The following is a 10,027-nucleotide window of genomic DNA, read 5'->3' on the forward strand; positions in this document are numbered from 1 at the left end:
ACTAAAGAAGTTCACATTTCAAGAGTAAGAGACATATAAAGTACCAAAAAGAAAGTTACAGGTATTTTGGGAAGGCACCTCCTCAGCTGGGTGCAAAGAAGAGGAAATATTTTCTTTTAAGGTGCTACCACCCACCAGGAAGAAAAATCACAGAAGCTTCACAAGGAAGTGGTACTTGAGCTGAGTCTTCACAGCAGAGCAAATTTTGGATCCCATAATCTTTTACTCTTAGAGTTATGGCTATCTGTTGCTTATGTACCAAGAACTTCAAATATTACATTTTACTACATAGCACTATCCTTCTCTTTCTGTGTGGTTGCTTAAGAGTGCTCACTTACTATAGCAGGATTTTCACAACCATATCACTATAGAGTTACAAATGCATCAAATTGTATTTCACATGAAGAGGAGCCCTAAGACTTAACCGACTGAATATTAGAGTAAGCACCAGTATATATCATCAAGTAAGACAGGGCTAAGACACTTTTTAAATACAAATGAACTACTTTATGTAAATCTTGAACTTGCTCACTTGCTTAATTCCTGGATCTAATGGACATACAACACACTTTTATACACAAATTTTCATTGACTTTCCCACTAAAGCCCCAAAATTCATTTGTACCAAAGCATAAATGCTATAACACATGGTTCAAGGTAAATATGGCTGGAAGTTGGATGTAATAACCAGTTACAGTCATTTGATATTTCTGGGTTCATTTTGAAGTTGGGATTTGTGGAACCGTGGGCTTGACAAAGAAGCTGGCCTAAACTGAATGTTTGGTTAAACTGTGAAGCGGAGAATGTGAAAAAGTAACTAGCTAGGATTAGGGTCAGAATTTGGAGTTCAAGTAGACATTACAAGAGACCAAACAAGGAATCAGAAACGAGGTAGAAATGGCAGCTGCTGCATAAAGTCAGCAGGTTTATGAAAGAAGAAATAAAACCGATGGGAAACACTGAGGTTGCTGAAGATACCCACAGGGAGGTGTTACAAGTTTCACAGGCAGGGAGAAAGCTACTTGCAGTATAAAATCCATTTAGATTGTTAATTCATAGCTTTCTGCCTTTAGTATGCATGCTCTCCCATCATTTCAACTCTCAGCTTTATAGTCATCCGCTTCTGTCAAGCCTTTCCCTCCTCGTCCTCACCCTTCTCCAGTCCAGACAAATTGATCACTGCCTCTTCAGTGTTCTTAGAGCACTTCAAACATGCCTCCTCCATAGCCCCAGTTACACTGATTTATGGTTGCTCTGTCTCTGCCTCTCATTAGCTCCGTGACCAAAGGATCAGTCCTATGAATCTATACTTCCCCACTGTTAGACAAGGATCTAGACAGGAGTAGGGGAAAATGTTTGTGCAGTAAATATCGGGGCTCAGAGGGCACCATACCTAATGCTGATATCACCAACATGTTTGTAATAGATTAAAATGGAACAGGGGAGAACAGCTTTGTTTAGAAGATGAAATAACAACAGTCTGTGTACCACTTGAATTCATCTGTCCATTCTAGATGCATTAATATGATGCAACATATAATAAAAGAAATATACATATGTACATGTAGGCACAATCGCTGAAAATATTAGCACAGACCTAGAATAACTTCAACTCTCAAAGTTTTAGATGTGAGAAAAATGATATAAGTCTCTGTAAATTTTTGAATGTAGAAAATCACTAAATCAGAAAGACTAAAAAACTACTTAAATATCACTTAATTCAGCATCCTACCCATGAAGCATTTCTCACAGAACTTCCTCATAGTTCTCTTCAGCAATAAAATTTTGTTATAATGAAGACTCTGGTGCACTTCAAGCTTCTGAAGACATTTATGCATCACGATAAACTGCAGATTAAATTATGTGCACTATGATGTTATTGTTAAGTATGTCTTATTGGATTACAATATTTTAAAACTTGGTGATTTGTGTATAATGTCTCTTCTGTCCACTAAGCAGACTTTGATTAAGATACCAAATTTCCTGTGCACATTAACCAAGAGAATTATCAAATACACACACACTCATGCACACAACACAACTTAAAATAAGGACATTTATTTTGTACTGTACTGTACAGAAGTTAGTAAAGACCTTCAAAATAGAACATTCTAGAATATTCCACATTTTCCTCCAAGTAAAACTGCTATCTGGCTGGATACTTTATACTTGAGGATTAAATGATCCTTCAACATGCTCATGATACATTTAGGAGTTAACCATCCACTCTGTCAAGACAGACTTTTGACATTGGTCCTATATTTAGGAAATCAAAAGATGCTTGCTCCTTGAAAGAAAAGCTATGACTAACCTAGATAGCATATTAAAAAGCAGAGACATTAGTTCGCCAACAAAGGCCTGTCTAGTCAAAGCTATGGTTTTTCCAGTGGTCATGTATGGATGTGAGAGTTGGACTATAAAGAAAGCTGAGCACTGAAGAATTGGTGCTTTTGAACTGTGGTGTTGGAGAAGACTCTTGAGAGTCCCTTGCACTGCAAGGAGATCCAACCAGTCCATCCTAAAGGAGATCAGTCCTGAATATTCATTGGAAGGACTGATGCTGAAGCTGAAACTCCAGTACTTTGGCCATGAGATGCGAAGAATTGACTCCTTGGAAAAGACTCTGATGCTGGGGAAGATTGAAGGCAGAAGGAGAAGGAGATGACATAGGGTGAGATGGTTGAATGGCATCACTGACTCGATGGACATGAGTTTGAGTAAGCCCCTCGAGTTGGTGATGGACAAGGAAGCCTGGCGTGCTGCAGTCTATGGTGTCACAAGGAGTCAGACATAACTGAGTGACTGAACTGAACTGAAGCATAGATCTGAATTTGAATTTAAAAACCTACTATACTAGTAGGAGAAACCTACCACATAAATTCATGAACACTTACAACCCTAATTTTCATCTCTTTCATCACATGTCGTAAGATATAGTGCCTTCAGAAAAGTTATTTTTGAAGTACAAGAGACAGAATGAGAATGCTTCCAAGCCTATTTACTGTAATGTTTGCAAAGAATTTCATTTGAATAAATTTACACTAGTTCTTTTACTTTCAATAATAAATTATAGCTCATTTCACAGCTGTATCCCATACAGTAGTCCACAATGAATGTATCATAGTTTCCCTGCCTGCAGGCAAATATAATGATGCTGGCAGGTTTTCACTTTGTCTCTTTCTGGGAAGAAAAGAAAAGGAACTCTACAGCTGGAAAGATGGTCTCCCAGTACAGGACACTGCAAGTCAGCAGTTTTGCTGTCAATAATAAGCCTATTCAAGAAACTGCATCAGTTTATATATTTGGAAAACCAGTCCCTGAAATTAAAGGTAGAGCGCAATATTGTACCAAAACACAACACAGATGGTCTGAGTACTTTTACTGCTTTCTATTGTATTAAACTAAAGCCAAAAAAAAAAAAAAAAAAAAAAACAATCAAGTTAAATTTAAAGGCAAATCTTCACTCCTTAAGGAAGACTACAAACTGTGATACTTTTATAATACATCATCATATTTTACATATTATAAATCAAACCACTAATATATCTATATACTTTATTCCTTAAGCTATAAGGAACCACAGAATGGGTGGAAATTAATAGAACAGAAGGGCTACAAAGAGGCCAGCAGTAAAGAAAAGCTTAAAAAGAGAGAGAGAGAAACCTGAGACTCCTTAGGAGATGGAAAGGAGACTGTGTAAGCAAGTGCCTGCATGCATGTGTGTACATTTGTGAGTCTACAAGACAGACAGAGAAGTTCTGTGGGACACTTGGGGAGATGTAAAGAATATTTGGGATATTTTGTTTTATGGTGTTTAGATAAACTCCTGTGTTACACTGTCGAGAAAACCTACAGTCAAAATCCATATAAGACTCTTAAAAAAGAGGAATAAAAAAGGATAACATCAATAAACTGAAATTAAATATTGAGTTATGACTTGAAGCAGTAGTTAAACTTTTCAATGTTAAGATTCTTTGCACTGTGGAACAATATGACAATATGTTTACATTTGATTACAGGATAATGAATTATTTATAAAAAAGCATGTCATTATTTTATGCCACAAAATTGAAGAAAACTATTAGAGTAAATGTTAAAATCTCAAGGAAATTGTTAAATGCCCAATCAAGATACAAAATAGTCAAAATAATTATTAATATCCAAATCTGTAATCATTTACCACATCTCCCTATGCTTATCTGAAAGTATTCACACTAAATGTCTGTTATTGTCTCATATTTATACTACATGTGCTCTCAGTTGCTCAGTCACGTCTGACTCTTTGCAACACCATGAACTATAGCCCGCCAGGCTCCTCTGTCCATGGGATTTTCTAGGCAAGAATAATGGAGCGGGTTGCCACTTCCTTCTACTTAATGCTACATGCTATCCTACATAATGCTAATTTCAATATTTAAAGCTCATTCTTAACATACCCAAAAATATTTTCCCTATCTCTTCTTCAGTTAAAATATTAGGGCATATAAGTTAAAGTGTTATGTATAAAATTTTTATTTTTGTTTATGTCATAATATCAAAGACAGTAAGATATTTATACTGACTGCTAGTGTTATACTAACAGTGCAGTTTGGGGGAAATCACTTGACCTTAGGAACATGGGTTTATTCTTTCATTAAAATAGAAGAACAGTATGTCCTGCCTGGCATTAATGTAGAAATCATGAGAATTTAGCAAAAGGACATGTTGAGTATGAGTGCTTAGAGAATTGTAGAGTACCATGACTGCCGAAAAATTGATGCTTTTGAACTGTGGTGTTAGAGAAGACTCTTGAGAGTCCCTTGGACTGCAAGGAGATCCAATCAGTCCATCCTAAAGGAGATCAGTCCTGGGTGTTCATTGGAAGGACTGATGCTGAAACTCCAATACTTTGGCCACCTCATGCAAAGAGTTGACTCATTGGAAAAGACCCTGATGCTGGGAGGGATTGGGGGCAGGAAGAGAAGGGGACGACAGAGGATGAGATGGCTGGATGGCATCACTGGCTCGATAGACATGAGTTTGAGTAAACTCCAGGAGTTGGTGATGGACAGGGAGGCCTGGCGTGCTGCGATTCATGGGGTCTCAAAGAGTCAGACACGACTGAGCGACTGAACTGAATTGAACTGATGAGAATACAAGCAGGAATTGTTATTACACTCACTATGTTGCAAAAACCACCTAATGGACAACTTCTAAAATTCGTTAACATTTAAATTTTTCATTAGCATCACTTAGGTTTTTCTGTGTATTTTAAATACATATGATTAAGTCATCCACTCATTCTTTAATTCATCGCAGCTTTCCCATCCCAACTACTTTTTCTTTACTGAAGATTCACTATATGATCAGATTAAAACCCCAAAAGAAGCTTCTTCCAACGCATCCTATCAAGTGTACTCAAGATTTTTCTCCTAAATGTGATTTTATTTTCATGAAAAATTTTCATGAAATTTTCATGAACACAGTCCCACCAGTCAGAAGACAATTGGATTAAAGTTTTACAACACAGATGAAAAAGATATATACCATGCTCTTGGACTGGACAAATCATACTGTCAAAAAGATTATACTTAAAAAAAAAAGACTATACTACACAAGGAAATCCACAGGTACAGATTCAATGCAATCCCTGTCAAATTACCAAGAGTATTTTTCATATAACTAGAACAAAAAATCTTAAAATTTGTATGAAAACACAGAAGACCCCAAACAGTCAAAGCAAGCATGGAAAAGAAAAGTGGAGCTGGCAGAATCAGGCTCCCTGATGTCAGACTATATACTACAGAGCTACAGTCATCAAAACAGTATAGTACTGGCACAAAAATTGAAACACACATCAGTGAAACAGGATAGAAAGTCTAAAATAAACCCACATACCTAGAGTCAATTATTCTATGACAAAGGAGGCAACACTATATAAGAGAGGAAGGACAGTCTCTTCAATAAACGATGCTGGGAAAACTGAACAGCAACAAGTAAAAAAAGTGAAATCAGAATACGTTTTAACACCATATGCAAAAATAAATTCAAAATGGATTTAACACCTAAATGTGAGACCAAACATTACAAAACTTTCAGAGGGGAACACAGGCAAAACACTCTCTGACATAAATTGCAGCAATATCTTTTTGATCTGTCTATGAGAATAATGAAAATAAAAACTAAGATAAACAAATGGGACCTAATTAAACTCAAAAGTTTTTTCAGAGCAAAGAAAACCATAAACAGAATAAAAAGACAACACACACAATGGAAGACAATATTTGCAAATGATGTGACTGACAAGGGATTAGTCTCCAAAATTTATAAATAACTTATGTGGCTTAATATCATCAAAACAAACACCCAATCAGAAAATGGGCAGGAGAAGCAAATAGCCATTTCTCCAAAGAAGACATACAAATAGCCAAGAAGCGCAAGAAGAGATGTTCAACATCATTAATTATTAGAGAAATGCAAATCGAAACTACAATGAGATATCACCTCACACCAGTCAAAAGGGCTATCACTGAAAAATCCACAGACAACAAATGCTGGAGAGGATGTGGAAACCCTCCTACACTGTGGTGGGAATGTACAGCCACTATGGAGAGCAGTTTGGAGGTTCCTTAAAGAACTGAAAATAGAGCTATCATAGGTTCCAGAAATCCCACGTTTGGGGGCATACATCCAGAGAAAAACATGGTCCAAAAGAATATGCACACCCCAATGTTCACTGCAGCACTGTTTACAATAGGTAAGGCATGGAAGTAACCTAAATGTCCATCAACAGAGGAGTGGATAAAGAAGACGTGGTCCATGCATACAGTGGGATATTAGTCATTAAAAAAATGAAATAATGTCATTTGCAGCAACATGGATGGACCTGGAGACTGTCATACTGAGTGAAGAAACTCAGAGAAAGAGAAATATCATATGATATTGCTTATGTATGGAATCAAAAAAGAAATGATACAAATGAACTTATTTACAAAATAAAAACAGACTCATAGACTTAGAGAATGAACTTACGGTTACCAGTGAGGAAAGGTTTGGGGAAGGGACAGTTTGGGAGTATGGGATTAACATGTACACACTGCTATATTTAAATGGATAATTAACAAGCACCTACTGTATAGAATAGGGGACTCTACTTAATATTATGTAGTAACTTAAATGGGAAAAGAATTTGAAAAGGAATAGATACATGCGTATGTACACTTGTTCATCACAACACTGTTCAACTATACTCTGATATAAAACAAACAGTTAAAAATAATTTTAAAAATAATATGGCTCAGTCTAGCAGTTCCTCAAATGATTAAATACATTTATCATAAAACCCAACAATTTCACTCCTTAGTATATATTCAAGAGAAACAGAAATACATGCCACACCAAAACCTGTACGTGAATGTTCATAGCAGCATTACAGACCAAAACTGGACACAACTCAAATATCCATCAACTGATGAATGGACTTTTAAAATGTGGTATATCCATACAAATGGAATACTACTTGGCATAAAAAAATAAGTACTACTACATACTACAACATGGATGAACCCTGAAAATATGTTAAGTGAGAGAATCCAGTCACAAAAGATCACATCAAGTATGACTCTATTTATGTAAAATGTCCGGAATAGGTAAACATAAAGAGATGGAAAGTATATTAATACTTGCCGGGGCTGGGTCTGACAGCATAGAATGGGAGTTTGGGAGCAAGGGCTGAGGGGTACAGGATTTCTTTTTGGAGTAATGAAAATGTTTTATAGCTGTTTGTGGTGAAGGATACACAACTCTGTGAATATACCAAAAGCTATTGAATTGCACGCATTAAATGAGTGAACTGTATGGCATCTGAATTATGTCCAATAAAGCTGGTAAAAATGGCTCTGTGACAGCAATTCTAATACTCAGCATACGGCCAATAAGAGTGATTCATCTTATCTACAATGACAAGAGTACAAGAATCACTCTTTCCTCTAATATTCACATTTTTCATTAAATCATCAAACTGATTCAGCTTGTAGATGATTCTATCAAGAGACAAAATTACTTTTGGAAGAATGATCTTGAGATCTCTGAGATCTTTCATCATGATTTGGGACATCATGATGCCCACGGTGTGGAGTGCTTGATCAACCACGTTTGAAAGTCCACATTATCTGCTCTATAATATTTATTCTCTTCCAGTGGAATATTTCACAGCTCAAGGAGTCCAAAGCCAGTACTTGTATAAAACAAGCCAATAGAACTGAAGAAGTTATATTAAATCTTGCAGTACGAGACAGGGAGAGAAATGTATCTTAGCAGCACTCAAAGCTTTCCTTATGAATTATGTGATTCCATAAATCCAAATCCAGTCTGATGGCGCACCAATTAGAGGTGTACAGTCACCACTGCAAGCTGTCAGAAGAAGCTGTTTTATAGCGAGATTGAACTCTATGATCTCCACTGCACTTTTGTGATTACATATACCACCTCAAGGCAACAAATGCCTTGTTCCTGCTAGTCTCTCTCATTCCAGGGGCATGTTCATTAATAAGAATGAATGAAGCACAGCATGTTAAGTGGAGGGAAATGTTGCTGTTCACTGGAAATAGGACTGTTCAGATACTTTGATTTTGGAGTTTCATATATTCTCATGTTAGTCATTCTCAAACAAAAAAAATTTTTTTAAATATCTTTTCCATCCTATGGTTAAACCTCACATGTTTAAAGACTTGATATGATGGTCAAACAGACTGTGAACTATTGCCCCATAATCCAACTCTGGCTCACTAGACACTGCATTTGGCATGCAGTATTGTCTGTTATGGGCTTCCTTGGTGGTTCAGTGGTAAAGAATCTGCCTGCCAATGCAGGAGACATGGGTTCAGTCTCAGGGTTGGGAAGATTCCCTGGAGAAGGAAATGGGGACCCACTTCAGTATTCTTACCTGGGAAATCTCATGGATAGGAGTCTACAGGCTACAGTCCATGGGGTTGAAAAAGAGTTGGACATGACTTAGTGACTAAACAAAACAAACTGTCCCTTTTCTCAGAATTTTTTCAGCTGAACCTCAACTCTAAATGATGGAACTCAACAGACACACAGCAGAGTGAGAAGCTGTGTAGCTTCTTTAATTAACCAAGTCTCCATAGAGAAGAGTGAGCTTAACCAGCCTTTATACCATGGCTGGTCCACTTCAGTCATTATATTCTCTGTCACTGACTTCTCAGACAAATAATACATAGATTTCAGGTTTATTCATTTCAACATTGGTCTAATCAAAACTGCAGAGGAAAAGATAAAATACTAAATCACCCTAATATATAAACCTGAAAGGATACTCCACTCTTGAAGTAACTGTGTTTAATCAACATTACTTAATAAAGACAGCAATGCTCATAGCAAGTTTTCAATAAGAGCTAGAACAGTTTACTCATACAATCAACAATCTTCTAAAATCCATAAATTCACATTTGACTTATATTTCCAAATATATTTTTATTCTTAGTAATATTTTATCCATCCAAATAGAGTTGGGCTTCTAGATGCCATAAGCCAAATAATTACAAACAGCAGCTAAGTTCCATAAGACAGCCTGTTTGCTGTGGACCACACACTACCTTCTTTCTGCTCACGCCTCAGAACTTCCAGTTGCCCCTGGACATGTGCGTCATTTACTTTCTTCACAACTGTTCCTCTTTGCCTGGACTTCCCTCTTCAGCCTTTGCCCACTTTGTAAACTGTTTATTTTTCAATTTGTATATTATGCAAATCTTCCCTTCCCTGTCTCCTTCTCTAAGATAATCACCCCCTTCTCATTCTATATTTTTATATGTTTCTGTTTTTCACAATAAGTTCACTAAGAATTAATTACTTATTTATCCATGATACGGGAGCTTATGTGGTGGCTCAGACGGTAAAGAAATAGCCTGCAATGCGGGAACCTGGGTTTGATCCCTGGGTGAGGAAGATCTCCTTGAGGAGGGCATGGCAACCCACTTCAGTATTCTTGCCTGGAGAGTCCCCATGGACAGAGCAGTCTGGTGGGCTA

The sequence above is a fragment of the Dama dama genome, chromosome 18 (assembly GCF_033118175.1).
Source record: "Dama dama isolate Ldn47 chromosome 18, ASM3311817v1, whole genome shotgun sequence".
Taxonomy (NCBI): domain Eukaryota; kingdom Metazoa; phylum Chordata; class Mammalia; order Artiodactyla; family Cervidae; genus Dama; species Dama dama.